Source organism: Mustela erminea, chromosome 3 (genome assembly GCF_009829155.1).
Source record: "Mustela erminea isolate mMusErm1 chromosome 3, mMusErm1.Pri, whole genome shotgun sequence".
Classification (NCBI taxonomy): Eukaryota; Metazoa; Chordata; class Mammalia; order Carnivora; family Mustelidae; genus Mustela; species Mustela erminea.
The window spans coordinates 372372-397203 of record NC_045616.1 but is presented as its reverse complement, the minus strand read 5'-3'; the positions used below and the strand labels follow the sequence as shown (position 1 = coordinate 397203).

Genomic DNA, 24832 nt, shown 5'->3' with positions numbered 1-24832 from the left:
CGGAGCGACCCGCCCGGCGCTAATAAGGCGGCCGGAACCCCCCGGGCGGCCCCTCCCACCACGGCGCCCACGTCACGCCGGGACCGCGCCCGCGCCCACCTGGCCCGCCCGAATGGCCGGGGCGGGCGCGGCCAGCGCAGGAGGACGGCGGGGAGTGGGGAGGAGCGGATGATCCCGCGGGCTGTTGGCCCCAGGGCGGGTCGGGATTTGAAACGGCCTAGGTGGGGGCTCCTGTAGCGGAGGGGCCCCGCTCCGAGGTCCTCTCCTGCCCCCACCAGACGGGCTTAGGGGAGGGGGGCGGTCCGGGGAAGCCACGGGTCCCTCCGGGGGGGACCCGCGTTGAGTTAATTATAGGAAGGGGAGGGTCCACGGGCCGCTCCTGGACTTTAGGACATTCACCTCCTTGGACCTCCAGCGTCCTTCCAGCCCGGGAAGAGATTCCCCAGAGGGAGCCCCAGGACCCTGAGAGGCCCCCCAGACGCCCACCACGTTTTGTGGGGGTGGTCCATGTCCGCTTCCAGTTCTTGGGTATGCTTCCCTCGTTTGTATTAATCTGGAAAGATACCACGTCTGTTCTTGACTCGCCCTAATGCTTCCGTTTATTACTGGAGCACATAGGCCTCAGCGTCTCTTCCTCCCTCCAAGATAAGGTTATCAAATGATTTCTGCCCCCTGGGGCTGAAGCTTCCTGACGGGAGAGGACACCAACCTGGGTTTCCAGAGCCCAGAAGATGCGAAGACACTGAAGGAATCCAATCCCAGGTCACTTCCTGAGGGAGACAGAGGCTGGGAGCCAAGGACTGGAAAGGAAAGTATTTCCACCCTCCTCTGACCAGTTTCTGGTCCTCCCTCCCCACAGAGGACTATGAAATGGGGGCGATCAGGCACAACTTCTCATCTAATCCTCAGAGCTTCAGCTGGAGGCTTGAGAAGGTCCACCTAGGATAAAATGTGTGGAAGATAGTATTTTGCTAAGGGATTCTTCGGTAAATCATAGTTCCTTTACTTCTTTAAAAAAGGCGCGTAATCTGGAGGTTTCTTAATCTTTGATTCATTATTCAAGGGTTGCCTCTTCAACTTACACCTAGCAAGATTCTGCGGTCACCGGTGTGTTATCTGCTAAGTCTTTTCAAAATCGTGTGTATAGGACGCTTATATGTACAATCGAGAAACCAGATAGTGGAATGGTCAGATAACCTAAAGATCCCCAATAGGGTATTAGTTTAGTTTGGGGTGGAATTGTAATTAGACCCCAACCCTGAAATCTGCTAAGTTACTTTTCCACTTCAGCATGTTTGTAACCAGTCGTTGACTTTCTATCTGGGAGTGATCTGCTGAATTTTATACCCAGTTTTCTTATTCATTAAAAAAAATAATAATAGGGGCGCCTGGGTGGCTCAGTGGGTTAATGCCTCTGCCTTCGGCTCAGGTCATGATCCCAGGGTCCTGGGATCGAGCCCCGCATCGGGCTCTCTGCTCAGCCAGGAGCCTGCTTCCTCCTCTCTCTGCCTGCCTCTCTGCTTACTTGTGATCTGTCTCTGTCAAATAAATAAATAAAATCTTTAAAAAATAATAATAATAATAATAATAATCCTCAGGATGCTTGGGTGGCTCAGGTCAGGATCCCAGGGCCCTCCCGTGAGTCCTGCATTGCTCCTTGCTAAGTGCAGCCTGCATCTTCCTCTGCCTTTCTCTCTCTCTCTCTCTCTGACAAATAAATGAAATCTTAAGAAAGAAAAAAAGAAAGAATCCTCATGTTCTATGAGTAAAACCTACATCCATTTACACTGACAAGTAAAATAATACGGAAGTACAAGTCAGAAAACCTGGGTTCTAGGTCCAGCTTGGTCTGTTTGAACTTGACAAGCCACCAAACTATTTTGGTTTTCCCCCACGAGATATTTCAGCTCTAAAAATTCTGATTTGAAGTAATAACAAATACTGTCTTTAGCCATGGCATTACACTACTCCTTTTTGTGTTAAATTTTACAAAGTTCCTGGCTTTTGTCATCATAAATGGTGCAACAAGCAATTCATATGACTTTCATGGGAACAGTGGCTTCGGACATTTGGGACATTGACCACAGAGAGAAATGTACTTTGCATTGTGACCCAGTAAAAGTTTCATGATTCAATATGTGCCACACACAACAGTTCTGATATTTTCTGTCTTAATTGTTTTCTGGGTCCCCCGCTCCAGTACTGGTCAGAATCGACTTGGTTGCTTTCATGACCCAGCGAGTCATGACTCTCATTGTGACATAGATTTGAGCGCTTATAAGAAGCTTTATATTTCTGGATTCTAAATGAGTTGAGTTCAGATTAATAAGGCTCTCTCAGTATACTCTAAGACAAAGTTTCTCAAAGTATGTCCTGGAATGTTAAATCTCTCTCTCTCTCTCTCTCTCTCTCTCTCTCACACACACACACACACACACACACACACTTCTTTGACAGCGACTAAAGTTTGTGAAGTACTCGGATAAACAACATGAAGTGGATTTCTTTATTTCAGAACTTCACAGAAACTTTGATATCCTAAGCCCCTGGGAGTCTTCCAGAGGGAGATAAAGTGCACTATGGTTCTCATACTGATTTGACCATAGAATGTTTTTTTTCTTGGGCCTTATCTTCTGAAGAACACACTACTTGGGGAAAATGCCTTCGCAAAGACCAATTATTAAGGTAAAATGAACTCTGAGTCCGACAGGTAAGATTCACATGCAGATTTAGCTTGAGTTTCTCCATCTAAAATTAGTTTAATAATACTGCTTTTGCAACATGTTCATGAAAATTAACAGAACCTTGCATGTCAACGGTTTAGCATATGGTCTAGTACATAACAAGGGCCTAAATGAAGATATGTATATCTATATCTATACATATATATCTATAGATATAGATATACATATCTTCAGATATATACATATAGTCAGATATATACATATAGATATATATGTATAGATATAGATATATATATAGACATATATTTTACTTGAAACTGTATGGCGAATGTACAGATGACTCAATGGGAATGAAATATGGCGAGTTCTAAGAAAAGTAGGAAAATGTAAAGAGCTAAAATGTAATGAACTTTTAATTTTACCAAACATAACGCAGGGAATCAAAAGCAAAGCAGTCATTAAGTTCCTTTCACAATCTGCCCCCTACATGCCTGCTTTGAGATAAATCCCTGCCTTTTCCCCCATGTTTCTTTGCCTCTGGCTCACACTATTTCCCACACTCATGTCCATGCACTAGCTCAAATACTAAACCAATGTTTGTAGTAGGTTTTCTTCCAAAATATGTTTGAAATAGAGAAATAATTTCAAAAGTCGTCACACATATGTAGTCTCCCTGATTGTGAAATCAGTCCCTTTAAGACTTAAGTTTCATAAAATCAGTCGATGTGTGGACATTTTAAAAATCTGTGCATCCTCATTGGCAACAATTAACTGGGCAGGAGTGTGTGTGTGTGTGTGTGTGTGTGTGTGTGTGTGTCTGTGTGTCTGTGTTTTCCATTTGAAGCTGACTGGTCAATGTTTTGCATCTTATCATAATTTGAAAGTATTATCATACCCCATGCATATTGTGTTCTAAACATATAAACAAATTTTTGTCATTTCTTACAGCAAAAAAAAAATCATTTATAATTTGTTGTTGTTCTGCTATTTACCTTTCCTACGCTTTTTTTTTTTTTTTAAATAAGATTTGTTTTTCAAGTAATGTAAGATTCACAGCAGAGCTGAGGGGGAGATGGAGATTTCTCATATGCCCTCCAGTCCCTACACAATAGAACCTCCACTAATATCCCCACCTCCAAACTGTAACAAAAGAGTGGTACGTTAGTTAGAACAGCTGTGGGGTCCTGCCACCAGCCTCATGGCAGTGACCCATCCCATCCTGTCCTCTGTCCCTATAGACAGGTGTTCTTCCTGGAACTGTTCCTGCAGATGGTGGAGAAGCACTTCATGGTGGGACACAGGTTCAACCTACTATGCCCTCACAGACCAGCCAGTGGCATGCCACATGTGTCCTCCCAGGAGGATCGCACACTTGTGTGCCCTGCAACTCCCAGACTCTCATGACCCCCACTCCGTGTCAATCCTGAAAGTCAATGCTATCACCACCCCACCTTCCAGAGGCTCCAAGGGGCCAGGTCACTAGCCTGTAGTCATGCCCGGCACACTCACGGGTCACCTCAAGGATCCCTTAGCCCATGCTGGCAGGATGTGTCCATGCAGCCCATGGAGATTATCAGGAACTTCTCGCAGCAGTACTTCCTCTACGAGGTGGACTACCTGGTGTGTGTGAACATGGCCATGAAGTTCAGCTACCACATGGGCATGGAGTTCCTGTCCCCACTCTTGGCACCCTGCACCCTGGTTTCTTCAGGGTAACCCATGATTTCTTCACCTAGGAGCACTGGCCACATTCCCGAGCCTACATTCCCAGAGACGAGGGTGACTTCTACTACACAGGAGGCTTTTTGGGGGGTCGGTGGTCAAGGTTCTCCAGCTGACCTCCGCCTATCACCAGGTAATGGTGGTCTATCAGGCCACTGGGGTCGATGATGTGTGGCATGATGAGAGCTACCTGAACAGGTATCTGCTGGAACATAAGCCCACCAAGGTGCTGTCCCTGGAGCACCTGTGGGACCAGCAGTGGCTGGGCCAGCTCCAGGTCATAAAGATGCTGAGATTTGTGGGTGTGCCCAATAATCACCAGGGCATCCAGGACTCGTGAGGGGCTGCACCCGCTTCCAGCATGGGACTGCCCTGGGCAGAGCTGTCAGAACATTTTCTCTCCCCTGTCCCTTCTGGAGAAACTGTGGAGCACTGCCCACTCAGTCACATCCAGAACCCCCCACGCCCACGCAGAGGAGACCTGCCTGGACACCCAAGGGCCTTTCTTTGTGGTCACTCCATTTTGATCACTTCTGGGTCATTCGAGGCTGTGAAGGGCTCCAACTTCATGTCGGGTATTTTCTGTGTCAGTGAAGGGCAAATATTTTTATTTATTTTTTTTAAGATTTTTTTTTTATTTGACAGAGAGAAAGAATACAAGCAGGGGGTTGGCAGTAGTGGGAGAAGCAGGCTCCCTCTTTAGGGAGCCCAATGCAGGACTTGATCCCAACACCCTGGGATCCTGACCAGAGCTGAAGGCAGACGCTTCAACAACAGAGCCCCCCAGGTGCTCCCTGCCTTGTTTTTCAATGCCTATTTCTGTGCCGGTGTTTGTGAAATGTGGGCACTGGGTACGTCTGGATGTGCATCCTGTTGGGATCCCTTGGTGCCCACCAGTGGGTCCGCACTCGTGCCCTCATCTGCACACACTGCATCTTAGCAAGCAATCGCTGAGTGCCTACTGTGAGCTCAGTCTCCAACAAGGGCCAGAGCATGAGGGTGAGAACTGAGATAAAGGATCCCTACCCCAGGCCCTCCTGGAACCCAGGATGGCCCCATCCTCCTAACTTACTGTTTTCCTTATTGTTTTAAGGACATACACATCCCCCTGATGCACTTACGCTTGATGACGAGTCTAAGTCAGTGGTGTCAGGTATGTTCACCATTCTGCACCTGCCACCTGCATCAATCACTACAACTTTGTCATCAAAACTGAACCTCTCCCCATGAGACACTAACCCCCCAATTCACCACTCGGCCCCAGGACCCACTAGTTCCTTTTACCTCTAAGAGTCGAGGGCTCTCAGTCCTGCAAGTTGGGTCCTGCAGTATCCGTCCTTTAGGGACTGACTTATTTCCATGGAGCACAATGGCCTTAAGACCTGTCCCCATTAGCCTGGACCTGACCCACTTGTGCCCCAGAGGAGTGGCTCAGCTTGCCCTCCCCTATATAAGCCAAATTTCCTCAGTACCCCCTGCTCCCCTCATCTTTCTCCTCAGCGCAATGTGTCCCCAGGCACTGTCCCTAGAGGCTTAATGATCCTAGCAATCTTCACCTTGAAAGACCTGTTCGATCCCAATGTCGACACACCCCTCTGGCAGCCACGGGCCTCACCCACCCCATGTGTCCATGTCAGGTGCCTGCTCTTCCCACCAGCTGGCCACCTGGTCCCCTCATAGGGGTCCCCATCTCAGAAGATGGAAACACCAGACCTTTGGAATCTCCTGTGACATCTTGCTTGGCACAGACTGTCCCAGTAGTGAGGTGGCTGCTGGAGGACATTCGATGTCTAAACCATTTAAAGGCATATGGGAGTCTCTGCTCCTAGAGCAACAGATAACAGTTGGGGCAAATAGAAAACAAGCAGAATCACTGAAAGAAAGGCCGAGTGATGAGGAGCTTTAGGGAAGGAGGGCCTGGAAGCCCTTACCTAATCCTGAGCCCCTGGAATGCTGAGTGCAGCTGGGTGCCTGCCCGGGGCCCAATGGGAAGGCCCTAGGTTCACCCCTCAGGTGATTGTCAGGCTCTGCAGGTAGGAGGGAAGGCCAAAACAGAGTCCTACATGGTCTGGCTGCTGCCAAAGGTGGATCCTGACACATATCCCGTGCCCCTCTCCCCATCTGCCAAACTGGAAGTTGCTTTCTTCAGGGGGTGGTTTCCAGATGTTCAAGGAAATTTTGCCCAAAGGACAGAAGACCACAGTGTTCACAGACCAGTCACTTCTGTGGCCACACAGGACAAGGAATACAGATTTGACAAAATTAGTTGAGAAAAGTCACTAAGCCCCCAGTAGAACTGTAGTGAGAAGGGCAGCAACAGTGAACACTGGGGAGGGGAAGAATTGGTGTTTGACTTGCTGCACTGCACTATTCACAGCATCCCATATCCAAAGGCAGAGAGATGAGTGCTGGTGACACAGGAAAGGAATTTATTTCAGCGCAGCAGACACTGGAAGCCCAAGGACTGACATGACTTCAAGGTGCTGAAAACACTCCTGGGCTTTTATATGAGGAAAATCTAGGACAAAGGTCATGCAGGGATCAGTAAGTTTCCAGTCAATCATTGTCTTGGGGTCCATCTCACGGGATCTTGCTGGCATCAGTCAGTGTTTATTGCTTGAGGGGTCATTTTGGTGCCTGTCAGATCATTGATTTGAGTTAACAGCTGAGCCTGAAAGAAGGATGTCATCAGGAAGTACAGATGAAGGTCAGAGTGAAGGTGGGTAAAGGCCTTTTTCACTCCGAGAGCAGAGGGGCCTCTCAGCCTCTGATGCGTGCCTTGTCCTGCTCAACACTTCCAGCTGCCTGGTCCTAACTTCTGTCCTTTGAATGAACTGGTCATCTAGTGAGTAACATGAGCCACTCCTGCAGATCATTCGAACCTGAGGGGGAGGTTGTGGGGACCCCCAATCTGTAGGCTTTAGATCAGGAACATGGGTGGCCTCTCTGCCCGGCCACTGGCTGACCACTAAGTTAATGACACGGACCTCAGGGACCACACACAAGAATACAGACATGAAGAATTTAGTTCAGAAAAGCCACTAAGTCAAGAGTGGCAACTACAAGGAGCAGCAGTCATGAAGCCTGGTGTGGGGAAGGTCTGATTTCAGGATGCTTCCATTATAATATTCATCATCGTGCCCTGGACTTGTCACTGGAGTCACATCCCATGCCTGAGGGTCATAAAGCTCCTCTGTGTTCTGCCTGCCTCTCTGTGGCTCCCCTAGCCGTGCACTGCCCTGTGCTGCATCTCAGCAGGGGTTAGTTTTAACCAAGGCCAGGAAGGTGGGGTGGATTTTCCTGAGTCCCCCACCTGACTCTGCACCAGTGCTGCAGGAGAGAAGAAAGTTTTCTCCACCCTCTTAAGACCCCTCTCTGGGTCTAGAAATGGACAAAGACAGGTGAACAGGTAAAAAGCAGGCAAAGTGTCCTGATTTATTTGTGCGGGCCTCACTCCCAAGACCATGGAGACCAAGAGAGGTGTCTACCTTTTAGATGAAGAAACAATGAACAGGTGAAGAATTGACACTGGGCTTTGGCCTAGGGCTGGTAAATGTAAAGAAGTAACTAGGAGATAAGGGTGAGTTTCATGAGGTTTGTGCATACAGCCTGGGGAGCCCTACATTACTTGGCTCTGGTGATAACAGTGTCCTCCTTGTGGTCCAGGGATAGAAACTTCCACATGGGAGATTTTTATCTGCTTCAGGGAAGAAGGGCTGATGGCTTGGGATCACAGGGACCTTCCTGCTTCTGCTTTCTGCAAAAGTTCTTTCAACTTCTGTATTTCATTTATTAAGGGGCCATATTTGAGGTAGTGTGTCCTGCCCCTCACTGGCCTCGTGCTGTACTCAGTCTCCTCCTAATAACCAGGACATTGAATGTGCTGCTGCATAGACCTCCCAGCCTTGGGCCAGCCCCTTGTCCAGGGAGGCACCTGCCTCAAGGGAAGGGTTGCCTATAACTTTCCACACAAGTATCCCATGGCTAAGGGTAGCTGCCCATCCTCTGGAGAGTGGGTGGGAGTGTGCAGAACTTATTTCAAGAAACTGACTTCATTTCCTGAAAATGTCTACCCAGTATTGGGATCTTAGAGGCGTTCTACTTTTAGTGTTTTGGGGAAGCTCCATCCTTTTCCCAGAGTGACCCTACCAACCAAAGTCACTTCCAGATGGTTCTACATATAATCAAGAAATTTTTCAAGAAGCTCTCCAGCAGAGAACATGAGGTGAACATTTTTAAGACCTTAGACAGGCAGAGATTTTCCAAAATCAAAGTACACTAACTAGAGGAAGAAGCCAGTTCCTTATGGACTATTGAAATGAAGAACCGGTTCTCTTTCTTCCATATTTGGATAGTGTGCAGGTCTGGGGCTCGATCCTCCGTTAGACAGCTGGAGGGTGGACCTCCCATGTCAGCTGCCCCTCAGATGGCACCAGGGCCTGGACGTCCCTGCTCACAAGAAAGTGAACCAGCCCAAATTGAGGGCATCCAGGAAGGAGGAACCTAGTGCTCACTGGCCAGCAATGTAAGCCTGAGCTGGTACTTACATTTCAGGGTGGATCTGGGCACCTCAGTTTCCTGCTCAGAGCCTAGAGGACCCACAGCCCCCACCTGAGAGCTTCCTGTACAGAGGAAAGGAGTTCTGCCCTCAGGTCCTGGCTCACGGGAGTGCAGTTGGGTATAACCCCAACTTTATAGCCCCCATCCACCGTGGGCACTGGGGGTTCTACCATGCTGTCCTGTCAACATCTTAATCCTTGATCTCTGCATAGGAGGGCAGAGAGAGGCCAGGGGTGGAGACCCCGGTGTGGCAAGTGGAGCATACATTCACAGTGCTGGGGGTTCCTACTTCTAAGAACCCAGGGCATGACTCCAGGCTGAGTCACAGGGGTGCTGGAGCTGGGTAGACACTGGGTCCCTCACCAGCTAAAAAAATTCCTGGATACCCCTAACCCTCTCTGTTCCTTGTTTATTACCTTAGTACAGACAGGTCAGCTGCTCCACCAAGGCAGGATCGAAGGTCAAGTACAAAGACCGCAAGCAGCACAGACACAGACTGTGGAGTTGTCGGATGAGATAAGAGGGTTGTTGTTGTAAACATTGTAGAGGGTCTTGAACTTGGATTTGGGGAACCCAAGCTGGTGCAGCACTGCTGTCCACGGAGGACTCCCTGCCACCCGCCCTCTTGCACCTGCCACTGGGGGAACACCTGCCCCCTCCACTCTGTGGAGGGCTCTCTCCTGCACTTGCCATGCCTCCTCCAATGCCAGCAGCTGCCAGCCAACTTCTACACCCTGATGACCACAGACCTGGGGACAGAGCCAGTGTCCCAGCAGACCTGAGCTCAAGGCCCCCATGGTGCTCCCTCTCCTCTTTGAGCTGTGCCACATCCTCAGTCTCCCTCAGGCTCCCTGGGCCCAGCTCCTCATCTGCTGGGGGAGCACCCTTGGCCCAGGCTCCACATGCTGGGACTGAGAGCAGGTTGTCCGGACCCTCTGGACTCACCTTCTGTGCCTGTGATATGGGTACTAGCTGGCCTCACAAGCTCATCCAAGGAGACACAGTGCAGGAAGATGCAGGCCACTGCATGTGAGATGCCAAGTGACCCCAGAGGGAGCACACAGGCATTGCACAATGCACCGGGCTTGGTGGGGGGTGCCCAGCGCCAGATGCAGTCATCCCGCCACGGGGCCCAGGGAGTTCTGGTGAGGGCAGACGTGGCAGGGGAGGCCCCTGAAGAGTCCCAGAAGAGGCAGGAGGCAAGGAGGATGACAGGACAGAGATTCACTGGATCCAAACAGTTGTATCACAAACCCCCAGTCAACACTGCATGATATACTCTTTATTGCTTCTAGGGAACAGGGCTGGTGGGCCATTAGAACTCACACTGTGTCAAGTCGAGGATATTCTGAATTTTCATCCTTTTTGAGGACTCGACGTTTCTCAAGGAAGTGCTAAGCATGGGTCTCTCCATTCTTTGTGCAATCAGCCCCCATTTTCAGGAGCATATTCCCAATGCCCATCCCACTGCTTATCCTGAGCCATTTGATTTCTTTATTGAAGAAGTGTCTGTCCATAACTTCTGCCCATTTTTTGATATGATTGTCTGTTTTGTGTGTGTTGAGTTTGAGGAGTTCATTATAGATCCTGGATATCAACTTTTTGTCTGTACTGTCATTTGCAAATATCTTCTCCCATTCCGTGGATTGCCTCTTTGTTTTCTTGACTGTTTCCTTGGCTGTGCAGAAGCTTTTGATTTTGATGAAGTCCCAAAAGTTCATTTTCGCTTTTGTTTCCTTTGCCTTTGGAGACATATCTTGAAAGAAGTTGCTGTGGCTGATATCAAAGAGATTACTGCCTATGTTCTCCTCTAGGATTCTGATGGATTCCTGTCTCATATTGAGGTCTTTTATCCATTTTGAGTTTATCTTTGTGTTCGGTGTAAGAGAATGGTCAAGTTTCATTCTTCTACATATAGCTGCCCAGTTTTCCCAGCACCATTTATTGAAGAGACTGTCTTTTTTCCACTGTATACTTTTTCCTGTTTTGTAGAAGATTATTTGACCGTAGAGTTGAGGGTCCATGTCTGGGCTCTCTACTCTGTTCCACTGGTCTATGTGTCTGTTTTTATGCCAGTACCATGCTGTTTTGGTGATCACAGCTTTGTAGTAAAGCTTGAAATCAGGTAACGTGATGCCCCCAGTTTTATTTTTGTTTTTCAACATTTCCTTAGCGATTCTGAGTCTCTTCTGATTCCATACAAATTTTAGGATTATTTGCTCCAGCTCTTTGAAGAATACTGGTGGAATTTTGATCAGAATAGCATTAAAAGTATAGATTGCTCTAGGCAGTATAGACATTTTAACAATGTTTATTCTTCCGATCCAAGAGCATGGAATGGTCTTCCATCTTTTTGTGTCTTCTTCAATTTCTTTCATGAGTGTTCTGTAGTTCCTTGAGTACAGATCCTTTACCTCTTTGGTTAGGTTTATTCCCAGGTATCTTATGGTTCCTGGTGCTATAGTACATGGAATCAATTCTCTAATTTCCTTTTCTGTATTTTCATTGTTAGTGTATAAGAAAGCCACTGATTTCTGTACATTGACTTTGTATCCTGCCACGTTGCTGAATTGCTGTATGAGTTCTAGTAGTTTGGGGTGGAGTCTTTTGGGTTTTCCAAATAAAGAATCATGTCATCTGCACAGAGAGAAAATTTGACTTCTTCATTACCAATTTGGATACCTTTTATTTCCCTTTGTTTTCTGATTGCTGTTGCTAGGACTTCTAATACTATGTTGAACAAGAGTGGTGAGAGTGGGCATCCTTGTCGTGTTCCTGATCTCAATGGGAAGGCTGCAAGCTTTTTCCCATTGAGGATGATATTTGCTGTGGGTCTTTCCTAGATAGATTTGATGAAGTTCAGGAATGTTCCCTCTATCCCTATACTTTGAAGCATTTTAATCAGGAACAGATGCTGGATTTTGTCAGATGCTTTTTCTGCATCAATTGAGAGGACCATGTGGTTCTTCTCTCTTCTCTTATTAATTTGTTCTATCACATTGATTGATTTGTGAATGTTGAACCATCCTTGTAGCCCAGGAATGAATCCCACCTGGTCATGGTGGTTAATCTTTTTAATGTGCTGTTGGATCCTGTTTGCTCAGATCTTGTTGAGAATCTTAGCATCCATATTCATCAGTGATATTGGTCTGAAATTCTCCTGTTTGTTAGGGTCTTTGCCTGGTTTGGGAATTAGGGTAATGCTGGCTTCATAGAAAGAGTCAGGAAGTTTTCCTTCTGCTTCAATTTTTGGAAACAGCTTCAGGAGAATAGGTTTTATTTTTTCTTTGAAAGTACGGTGGAATTCTCCAGGGAATCCATCAGGTCCCGGGCTCTTGTTTTTTGGGAGATTTTTGATCACCGCTTCAATCTCTTTACTAGATATTGGTCTATTCAGTTTGTCAATTTCTTCCTGATTCCATTTTGGGAGTTTGAAACCTATATTATGAGGTCCATATATCTCAGCATAGTTCTACCTTTTATCAAGTGGAAATATTTTTCTTTTGTCCGATTTTTGTTTTTCATCTCTGTCTCCCCTGGATCAGTAGAATGTGTCTGAGATTCTTCCATGTTCCATACATCAGAACTTTGCTCCTTTTTATTTCCAGGAAGTATGCCATTTGTGGATATATGACAATTAGCTTCTTCATTCACCTGTCAATAGACATTTGAGCTGTTTGCACTTTAGGGCTATTATGAAGGAAACTGCACTGAATGTTTGCATACAAGTCTTTTCTGTTTTCACTTTTTTGGGTAAATGCAACAGAGTTAAATTACTGGATCATATAGTAAGTGTTTCTGTACCTTTAAGATAAACTGTCAGACAGTATTAAAAGGTGATTATACTATTTTGCATACCCACCAACAATGCATGAGATCCCCAGTTGTTCCCACCCTGGCCAAAACTTAGTAAATGAATCACAATTTTTTTAAAAAATTAGCCTTTCTATTGGGTATATAGTGGCATCTCAGTGTAGTTTTCATTGGCATTTTCCTGAAGACTAAGATATTGGACATCATCTAGTGTAATCATTGCCCATTCCCTTTGTGAAGTGAACTTTTGCGCATTTCTTTACATGCCAATCTAGGGAATTATACGAGTTCTTTCCATATTCTGAATATATAGGTCCTTTGTCAGGCATATATTCTGAAATTATTTCCTCTAAATCTGTCTTTTCATTTTCTTTAGTACTTGTTTTTGAGGAATAAAAATTTTTAGTTATGATAAAGTCTAATTGAACAAGATTTATCTTTGATAGCTTAAATGTCTGTGTCTTAAATAAGAAATATTTGAGTATTTGAAAGTTCCACAGATAGTATACTATGTTTTCTTCTGTGCTAAGCCTATGATAGATTGGATTTCATTTTTCTGTATGGTATAGAGTAAAGGTAGAGGTTTATTGTTTATCCTTACAGATATCCAGTTGTTGCAGTACCAATGACTGTGTGGAGTTTCTTTTGCTAATTGGGAAAATAGGGCTTGTTTTCCTTCTGGAAATGTTGTCCAAGACCAGATCACCATATTTGTATATGTCTACTTTCTGAACTCCATTCTCTTCCAACACTCTATATGTCTACTCTTGCCAATAACATAATATTCCCTTACTGAACTTTCTAATAAGATGTTCATGTTTTTTTGTTGATATTGGAACTTTTTATTACATGTTCCATTTGATCATTGCTAATATGTAGAAATATAGTTGAGGCTTTTTTATTGACCTTTAATCTTTGATCTTTCTAAATTTGCTTGTTAGTTTTCTTTAAAAAAATGCTTTTAGCTTTAATGTAGATTTCTCAGAGTATTCTATGTACACATTCATTTCCTTTATATATAAAGTCAGTTTTACTGCTTCCATTCTGATCTGATCAATTTTCCTTTTCTTTTCTTACTTTAATGTTCTAGCTAGAACCTCCAGTATATAGTTTAATAGAATCAGTGTGAAGAGCCTTAACTCTTTTGGATCCTCAGTTTAGACAGGAAAATAATCTTCCACCATATCATATGATATTAGCTGGCTACAGAGTCTTTCTGTATATGTCCAGTATTAAATTGAGGAATAGTCTATTTAGTGTTGTAGTGTTTTGTCCAGTATGGGTGTTGAATTTTGACAAATACTTCTCTTGCAACTTTGGAATGATCATATGTTCTTGCTGCTTTCTTTTTTTTAGTATTAATATAGTAATTAGAGTGATTTTTAAAAAATAAACTTTTAGGGGCGCCTGGGTGGCTCAGTGGGTTAAAGCCTCTCCCTTTGGCTCAGGTCATGATCCCAGGATCCTGGGATCCAGCCCCACATCAGACTCTCTGCTCACTGTGGTGTCTTCTTCCCCTCCTCTCTCTGCATGCCTTTCGACCAACGTGTTATCTCACTCTGTCAAACAAATGAATAAAAAATAAAATAAAATTAAAATTAAAATTTATTTTTTAAATGTTTATTTTAGAACAGATTCAGATATACAGGAAAGTTGCAAGATGTTTGTAGGGTTTCTGAGCACCATCTACCAGTGTACCTCATAAACATCTTAAAATACTGTAACACAATTGTCACAACTAATAAACCAGCATTAATACAATGTTATTGACTGAAGGCTGTAATTACCAGAGATTTACCTAATGTCCTTTTTCTATCTCTAGATATCATTCCAAGTACAATATTATATTCATTCATTATATCTTCCTTAAGCTCCTCTAGAGTTTAACAGCTGTTTCTTCTGTCTTGTTGTTGGTGTAGAGAAATGCAACTGATTTCTGTGCATTGATTTTATATCCTGACACTTTACTGAATTCCTGTAAAAGTTCTAGCAGTTTTGGAGTGGAGTCTTTTGGGTTTCCCACATATAGTATCATATCATCTGCGAAGAGTGATAGTTTGACTTCATTGCCAATTTGGATGCCTTTAACTTCCTTTTGTTGTCTGATTGCTGAGGCTAGGACTTCTAGTACTATGTTGAATAGCAGTGGTGATAATGGACATCCCTGCCGTGTTCCTGACCTTAGCAGAAAAGCTTTCAGTTTTTCTCCATTGAGAATGATATTTGTGGTGGGTTTTTCATTGATGGCTTTGATGATATTGAGGTTATGTGCCCTCTATCCCTACACTTGGAAGAGTTTTGATCAGGAAGGGATGCCATACTTTGTCAAATGCTTGTTTAGCATCTATTGAGAGTATCATATGGTTCTTGTTCTTTCTTTTATTGATGTGTTGTATCACATGACTGATTTGTGGATGTTGAACCAACCTTGCAGCCCTGGAATAAATCCCACTTGGTCGTGGTGAATAATCCTTTTAATGTACTGTTGAATACTCTTGGCTAGTATTTGGGTGAGAATTTTTGCATCTGTGTTCATCAAGGATATTGGTCTGTAGTTCTCCTTTTTGATGGGATCCTTGTCTGATTTAGGGTTCAAGGTGATGCTGGCCTCATAAAATGAGTTTGGATGTTTTCATTCCATTTCTATTTTTTGGAACCGTTTCAGGAGAATAGGAATTAGTTCTTCTTTAAATGTTTGGTAGAATTCCCCTGGGAAGATGTCTGGCCCTGGTCTTCTGTTTGTTTGGAGATTTTTGATGACTGTTTCAATTTCCTTACTGGTTATGAGTCTGCTCAGGTTTTCTATTTCTTCCTGATTCAGTTTTGGTAGTTTATGTGTCTCTAGGAATGCATCCATTTCTTCTATATTCTCAAATTTGTTGGCGTAGTGTTACTCATAGTATGTTTTTATAACTGTCGGTATTTCTTTGGTGTTGGTTGTGATCTCTCGTCTTTCATTCATGATTTTATTTATTTGTGTCCTTTCTCTTTTCTTTTTGATAACTATGGACAGGGTTTTATCGATCTTATTAATTCTTTCAAAGAACAAGTTCCTAGTTTTGTTGATTTGTTCTGTTGGTTTTTTTGGTTTCTATTTCACTGATTTCTGCTCTGATCTTTATGATTTCTCTTCTCTTTCTGGGTTTAGGGTTTCTTTCTTGTTCTTTCTCCAGCTCCTTTAGGTTTAGGGTTAGGTTGTGTACCTGAGACCTTTCTTGTTTCTTGAGAAAGGCTTGAACCACTATATATTTTCCTCTCATTACTGCCTTTATTGTGTCCCATAGAATTTGAACCATTGTGTTTTCATTATCATTTGTTTCCATGAATTTTTTTTTCAATTCTTCTTTAGTTTCCTATTTGACCCATTCATTCTTTAGAAGGATGCTGTTTAGTCTCCATGTATTCGGGTTCTTTCCAAATTTCCTCTTGTGATTGAGTTCTAGCTTCAGAGCATTGTGGTCTGCAAATATGCAGGGAATGATCCCAATCTTTTGATACCAGTTGAGGCCTGATTTAGGACTGAGGGTGTGATCTATTGTGGAGAATGTTCCATGTGCACTAGAGAAGAATGTGTATTCAGTTGCTTTGGGATGAAATGTTCTGAATATATCTGTGATGTCCATCTGGTCCAGTGTGTCATTTAAGGCCTTTATTTCCTTGTTGATCTTTTGCTTGGATGATCTGTCTATTTCAGTGAGGGAGAGTGTTAGAGTACCCTACTATTATTGTATGATTGTTGATGTGTTTCTTTGATTTTGTTATTAATTGGTTTATATAGTTGGCTGCTCCCACATTGGGGGCAGAGATATTTAAAATTGTTAGATCTTCTTGTTGGACAGATCCCTTGAATATATATAGTGTCCTTCCTCACCTCTTATTATAGTCTTTGGATTAAAATATAATTGATCTGATACAAGGATTGCCACTCCTGCTTTCTTCTGATGTCCATTAGCATGGTAAATTGTTTTCCACACCCTCAGTTTAAATCTGGAGGTGTCTTCGGGTTTAAAATGAGTTTCTTGTAGGCAACATATAGATGGATTTTTTTTTATCCATTCTGATACGCTGTGTCTTTTGATTGGGGCATTTAGCCCATTAACATTCAGGGTAACTATTGAGAGATGTGAATTTAGTGTCACTGTATTTCCTTTAAGGTGACTGTTACTGTTCCTTTCTGATCTACTACTTTTAGGCTCTCTCTTGGCTTAGAGGAACTCTTTCCATATTTCCTGTAGAGCTGTTCTGGTGTTTGCAAATTCTTTCAGTTTTTGTTTGTCCTGGAAGCTTTTAATCTCTCCATTTTTCAATGATAGCCTAGCTGGATACAGTATTATTGGCTGCATGTTTTTCTAGTTTAGTGCTCTGAATATATCATGCCAGCTCTTTCTGGCCCACCAGGTCTCTGGATAAGTCTGCTGCCAGTCTAATATTTTTACCATTGTATGTTACAGACTTCTTTTCCCGGCCTGCTTTCAGGATTTTCTCTTTGTCACTAAGACTTGTAAATTTTACTATTAGGTGACTGGGTGTGGACCTATTCTTATTGATTTTGAGGGGCATTCTCTGAACCTCCTGAATTTTGATGCTTGTTCCCTTTGCCATATTGGGGAAATTCTCCCCAATAATTCTCTCCAGTATACCTTCTGCTCCCCTCTCTCTTTCTTCTTCTTCTTGAATCCCAATTATTCTAATGTTGTTTTGTCTTATGGTGTCACTTATCTCTCAAATTATCCCCTCGTTGTCCAGTAGCTCTTTGCCCCTCTTTTGCTCAGCTTCTTTATTCTCTGTCATTTGGTCTTCTATATCGCTAATTATTTCTCCTGCCTCATTTATCCTAGCAGCGAGAGCCTCCATTTTTGATTGCACCTCATTAATAGCTTTTTGAATTCAACTTGGTTAGATTTTAGTTCTTTTATTTCTCCAGAAAGGGCCTTTATATCTCCCGAGAGGGTTTCTCTAATATCTTCCATGCCTTTTTCTAGCCAGGCTTGAACCTTGAGAATTGTCATTCTGAACTCTAGATCTGACATACTACCGATATCTGTATTGATTAGGTCCCTAGCCTTTGGTACTGCCTCTTGTTCTTTTTTTTTTTTTTTGTGGTGAATTTTTCTGCCTTGTTATTTTGTCCAGATTAGGGTATATGAAAGAGCAAGTAAAATACTAAAAAGGTGGCAACAACCCCAGGAAAATATGCTTTAACCAAATCAGAAGAGATCCCAAATCGTGAGAGGGGAGAAAGCAGATAAAAAGAGGTTCAGAAAGAAAAAGAAAAAAAAAAAAGAAAAGAATTAAAACAAGAAAATGAATAAAGAAAAGTATAAGAAAGAAAAAATATATATATATATATATATATATATATATATATATATATATATATATTAGATAAACTAGTTAAAAAAACGTTAAAAAAGAAAAGGGTAAATGTTAAAATTTTAGCAGAAGAAGAGAAAAAAATGAAAAAGAAAAGGAATTAAATTAACTGCAAGACTAAAAAATCACAGGGAGAAAGCCATGAGTTTCTTGCTTTGCTTTCTCCTCCTCTGGAATTCTGCTGCTCTCCTTGGTATTGATACTGCACTCCTTGGTAGGTGAACTTGGTCTTGGCTGGATTTCTTGTTGATATTCTGGGGGAGGGGCCTGTTGTAGTGATTCTCAAGTGTCTTTGCCCCAGGCAGAATTGCACAGCCCTTACCGGGGGCCGGGCTGAGTAATCCCCTCGGGTTTGTTTTCAGGAGCTTTTGTTCCCTGAGCGCTTTCCGTAGAGTTCCCAAGGCTGGGAATACAAATGGCAGCCTCCTGGTCTCCAGCCCAGAGGAGCCAAGAGCCCAGGGCCCCACTCCTCAGTGCGCCCTCAGAGAACAGCGCCCAGTAACTCCCGTCTGTCTGACCTCTGGCCACGCTCTGAACTCACCGAGCCTGTGGCCGGTTCAAGGTAACACCGAGCTGTGAGCTCACTGTCGGCTCTGTCTCTGTAGCCAGATTTCCCGTTCCAATACCCACAAGCTCTGCGACACTTGGACACCCCCAATCCTTCTGTGACCCTACGGGACTTGAGGCCACGCTGACCCCGCATGGGATATCGTCTCTGGAGCGATATCCCTCAGCGGAACAGACTTTTAAAAGTCCTGATTTTGTGCTCCGTTGCTCTGCCGCTTCCGGGAGCCAGCCGCTACCCCAGGGTCTATCTTCCCATCTCTTTGGATTCACTTCTCCGCCAGTCCTACCTTTCATAAAGTAGTTGTTTTTCTGTTTCTAGAATTGCTGTTCTTCTTCTTTTCAATCTGCCAATGGATTTGCAGGTGTTTGCAATCTTTAGATAAGCTATCTAGCTGATCTCCTGCTAACTGAAGTAGTCTCAGCCTGCTACTTCTCCGCCATCGTGACTCCTCCCCCCTCTTTAAGTTATTTTTTTAATAAATAAAACAATTTAGGGATGCCTGGGTAGCTAAGTCCGTAAGCATCTGCCTTCAGCTCTGGTCATGATCCCAGGATCTTGGGATGGAACCGCACATTGGACTCCCTGTTCCATGGGAACCCTGCTTCTCCTTCTCCCACTCCCCTTGCATGTGTTCCATCTCTCAGTGTATCTCTTTCTGTCTAATAAATAAAATCTTTAAAAAAAATAAAAACCAATTTATTCTGTTATAACACATGAATTTTAACGTCATAAATTAATTTTTCTTTTGCCCTGTTAAAATGCACTGTTGTGTTCACATTGTAAGTAAATATAATTATGGAAGCAAGAGTTTTTCCCTACAATCAAGATTCATGACATAAAATGTTTTCTTAATTGAGAGAGTTTCAGCTGGGTGTGCCAAACATGTGACTGCCTATAGAGGTACAGAATTCAATGCACCCACATGTAACTTTGAAATACAATTCTCGAAGTTTGTGGAAGATTCCAAGCCTTCCGAAAGTGAAAAGGGCTGAGATACTAGCCGGGAAAGCAGACCTGGCTAAGGAGCTCCAGAAGGACAATGAGTGCCTTATATAAAACTTCTGAAAATGACAGATACCAAGGCATAAAAATCACACATTTCCAAGGTAACCAGAGCAATGATTGTGACATATATTGCCATTGTTAGTTAATAATTACCTTGATGATTAATTTTATTGGCTATCTTGACTGCCCACAACGTGCCCAGATTAAACATTTCTAGGTGTTTCTGTGAGGTATTTCTCAATGAGACTGTCATTTGTATCACTGGATTTAATAGGACAGATGGCCCACCCCAAAGCGGGTAGGCATCAGGCCATCTCTTGAGGGCCTTGACAGAACAGAGTGGAGGAAGGAGAAATTCACAATTTTTTTCCTGCCTCACTGTTGAGCTGGGACATCTCATCTCACCTTGCTTCATGAAAAGATGGGGGTGAACTGAACTACCAGCTTTCCTGGGTTTTCAACTTATACATGGCAGATCACAGGACTATCACTGGCTTCTCTCTTTGGTCAGGAGAACGCTGACTAAAGCAGTTACCTAAAATTTACCTAATGAATGGCAGCAGTGAACATAACATTCAATGGTAGAAGGAGAAAGTAGAGATTCTGCTCCCTAAAGAAGAAAATTACCTCTCAGGAGAAAAACCTCTCGTATGTGCTTTTGTCAGCTGGTCATATGGAATTCTAACATACTCTCTCCTATACCTCATGTTAGAAATAGCCAAAAAAGCATCTATAATCTAGTTAGAAAAAGAAACAGAGTTGGGAGATCTGGTCCAAATTCTAGCTTTACTACTTACTACATGTGTCCTTGGCAGGGCTCACTCCTTTCTTCTTTAGAAATAAGTTAATAGGGGAACCTGGGTGGCTTAATGGGTTAAAGCCTCTGTCTTCAGCTCAGGTCATGAACCCAGGGTCCTGGGATGGAGCCCCACATTGGGTTCTCCGCTCAGTGGGAGCCTGCTTCTCCCTCTTCTTCTGCCTGCCTCTCTGCCTACTTGTGATCTTTTTCTGTTCAAATAAGTAAATAAAATCTTTATAAAAAAGAAACTTCAAATAAAAAATAATTAAGTTAATAATACTTACCTCATCTAATTGCTGTGTATTATATGTAGTTAGGTATTCACTTGAAGAAGTTTTAAAATTTCCTCTTATTATCCCACAAAATATAAACATTAATTCTTATCTTTCTGTTCAAGTTTCTACATTATTTGGTATTTCCTTCCTTCAAAGTTGACTACTTGGAAGCATAGTGCTATGGACTGATGTCTATGCACAACCTAAATTCATATGATGAAGGTCTAATGCTAAATGCATTGTATTAGGAGGCAGGGGTTTTGGGAGTTGATTTAGGTTTGGATGAAGTCATGAAAGCGATGCCCCCTAGGATGAGAGTGGTTCCTTTAAAAAAGAACAGAGGGGGGTGCCTGGGTGGCTCAGTGGGTTAAGCCACTGCCTTCGGCTCAGGTCATGATCGCAGGGTCCTGGGATCGAGCCCTGCATCGGGCTCTCTGCTCAGCCGGGAGCCTGCTTCCTTCTCTCTTTCTCTGCCTGCCTCTCTGCCTGCTTGTGATCTCTCTCTGTCAAATAAATAAATAAAATCTTTAAAAAAAAAAAAGAACAGAGGTATCTAGTTCCATCTCCACCTCTCTCCCTCTCTTCTCCATTCCCTGTTATTTTCCCAGTCTCATGGAGACACAGAAGAAGATGGCCAACCACAAGCCAGGGGAACCCTCAACCAGGAACTGGCAGGCACCCAGATCATAGGCATCCACCACCTCCAGAACTGTAAGAAGTCAATGTCTGATGTATAAACCACCCAGTTTAGGGTATTTTGTTATGGCAGCCTGAGATGAATGAGACAGATAGCATCCATCCATTTGCATGTCAATGTTCCCTTATCAAATTCAAAGAAATAAAACTCTTTTTATTGGTTTATACCTTCTTTCACCAGGTAAAAGATAACTAATTGGCTTCTATACCTAAAAGTGCAGAGTATACATTCTTCTTCTCACCCATAAGAAACAAATTGTGAACTATACAAGATATGAATTATTACCACCATTTTACAGACAAAGAAACAAAGTACACTCACAAGTTTGGAGATCACACTGGTGAGAACAGAGGCCATTTCTGATTAATATAATTCAGATTTTGATCACTTCAGACTCCACTGAGACAATACAAGAAATATGCCTGATTTTATCAAGTCATTTTGTGAATAACACAAGAAAATAATTCAGGAAAATATCAGTTTATCCACAAGCATAATATTTTCTCAGTATTTTAGAGTAAAACTAAAGCTTACTCACCAAGATGTTTCCATGAAACCCCAGCATAAGACACACACATGGCCAAAGTTGGCTATCGGGGGTATTCTACCATGAACAGCTATAAAGAGATCTGGACACAAAGAATGCAGAAAGACTAGACAGAATGATGTTTTCAACAAAAGCTTCTACATTTTAATACGCTATTTCAAAATCCCATTGCTCCAACTGACTTTCTGTGCCTTTAAGTCTTTCTTTCCCATCCCAACACCCATCTCATTCAAGGGGTTTTCAATTACTATGGGAAACCAAAGGGTCAGAGTGACTGAGTTTGACACAAATGATCCCTAACCAAAATTACTCTAATATGTGCTTCCATTTCTTTTTTCTTTTTTTTTTAAGATTTTATTTATTTATTTGACAGAGAGAGATATCACAAGTAGGCTGAGAGGCAGGCAGAGAGAGAGGGAGGCAGGCTACCCACTGAGCAGAGAGCCCAATGTGGGGCTCGATCCCAGGACCCTGAGACCATGACCTGGGCCGAAGGCAGAGGCTTTAACCCAGTGAGCAACTTAGACACCCCTGTGCTTCCATTTCATTCTATAAAAACTGTTCTATCCAAATGTGGATATCCTCAAGGATACATTATCCAGAAGGATTATTCCAGGATTCTATCCAGAATGCATTATCCTGAAGCATTATCTCTATATTCCTATTATCCTTTAGATCCACATTTTTAGAAATTACTAGAAAAATCTATTGTGCATTATTTTGTAGAGTCTAAGTGACAGAAAATCCTTGATTTCTAGAAATAATCAAATCATCTGACTAGTGAATAAATGCAGATGAACCAGGTATGTGATTCTGCTTCAGGTTAAAATACCTAAATATGGCTATAAAATAAAGAGAACAGCTGCTTATACAGCCTCTACACACTGGCTCCTCAAACACTTCATGTCCTTTCCTACCACAGGATCCTTGAATAATTGCTCCTACTTCTTGAAATCGTTTTTCAACATCTTGTTTTCACTCACTAAAGAGTAAATCCTCACTTAAAAGAGGCCTTCTGGGAAACCTTAATCAGAGTGGCCTAGCTCCATTTCCATGTTTTCTTTTTTAATAATAGTTATAACCATTTATTAATTCTTGTTAATATAGCATTTGTCTCTGCCTCTCAACATGCACTGTCCAGGCTAGTATCAAATAGACACCTGTGGCAATTTTAATTTAAATTCAAGTAAATTATAACTAAGTAAAATTACAGAAAAATGATGACTTGGATTTCATTAAAATTGAGAACTCTGTTCCTTTAAAAACACTGTGTCCCATCCAAGTACTAACCAGGCCCGACCCTGCTTAGCTTCCGAGATCAGACGAGATCGGGCACATTCAGGGTGGTATGGCCGTAGACTAAAAACACTGTGAAAAGAATAAAATGACTAGCCACATAATGGGAGAAAATATTTATAAATCACATATATGATAAAGAACTTGAATCAGAATATAAAACTCTCAAAATTCAGTAATATTAAAATTAAAAATCCAACTAAATTTTGAGCAAAATCTTTGAATACAAACTTTACTCAACATAACACATGGATGATAAGCATGTAAAAAGATTCTCACCATCACTAGTCATTAGGAAAATGCCAATTAAAGCCACAGTGAAATGCCATATAATTTCCTCTAAGATGGTTTTAATCAAAAGGATAGTAAGTCTGAAGATGTGGAGAAATTGGACTCTTACACTACTGTTGGTAAGAATATAAAACCACTTTGGAAAACAACTGGATACTTTCTTAAAAAGTTAAATTTACAGATAAAATATGACCCAGCCATTAAACCCCTAAGTGTTTACCCAAAATAAATGAAAGTCTTGGCCCCAACAAAGACTTATACATGTGTGTTCAGAGCAACGTTTTGTGTAGTAGCCAAAACTTGGAAATAATCTGAATATCCACGACTAGGTGAATGGATAAACAAGCTGTGGCTTCTTGCATGATGGAATACTACTTAGCAATGAAATGAACCACGGATAAATGCAAATACATGGGTGAATCTTGAAATAATTATATTGAGAATCTTAGCACCCATATTCATCAGTGATACTGGTCTGAAGTTCTCCTTTCTGGTAGAGTCTTTGCCTGGTTTGCAGATCAGGTTAATGCTGGCTTCATAGAAAGAGTCTGGACGTTTTCCTTCTGTGTCAATTTTTTGAAACAGCTTCAGGAGAATAGTGTTATTTCTTCTTTGAAAGTAAGGTAGAATTCCCCATGGAACCAATCAAGTCCTGGGCTCTTGTTTTTTGGGAGGTTTTTGATCACTGATTCAATCTCCCTATTAGATATCAGTCTATTCAGGTTGTCAATTTCTTCCTGGTTCAATTTTGGGAGTTTATAGTTTTCCAGGAATGCATCCATTTCATCTAGGTTCCTTAGCTAATTGGCATTTAACTGTTGATAATAACTTCTGATGATTGTCTCTACTTCTTTGGTGTTCGTTGTGATCCCTCCCTTTTCATTCATAATTTTGTGAATTTGGGCTTTCTATCTTTTCTTTTGGATTAGTGTGGCCAATGGTTTATTGATCTTATTGATTCTTTCAAAAAACCAGCTTCTAGTTTCATTGATACGTTCTATTGTGTATCTGGTTTCTACCTCATTGATCTCAGTTCTAAACTTGATTATGTCCCTCCTTATGTGTGGAGTTGATTTGTTGTTGATTCTCCGGTTTTTTAAGATGTAGAGACAGTTGGTGTGTTCTGGATTTTTCAGTTTTTTTTTTTTTTTTTTTGAGGGAGGCTTGGATGGCTATGTATTTCCCCCTTAGGATCGCCTTTG

At 42.6% G+C, this 24832-nt stretch overlaps 1 pseudogene; it reads left to right on the top strand.

The window, feature by feature from the left end:
* The first annotated feature begins 2690 nt into the window (after positions 1 to 2690).
* On the top strand, positions 2691 to 4746 carry LOC116585725 (annotated as a pseudogene).
* Positions 4747 to 24832: the final 20086 nt, after the last annotated feature.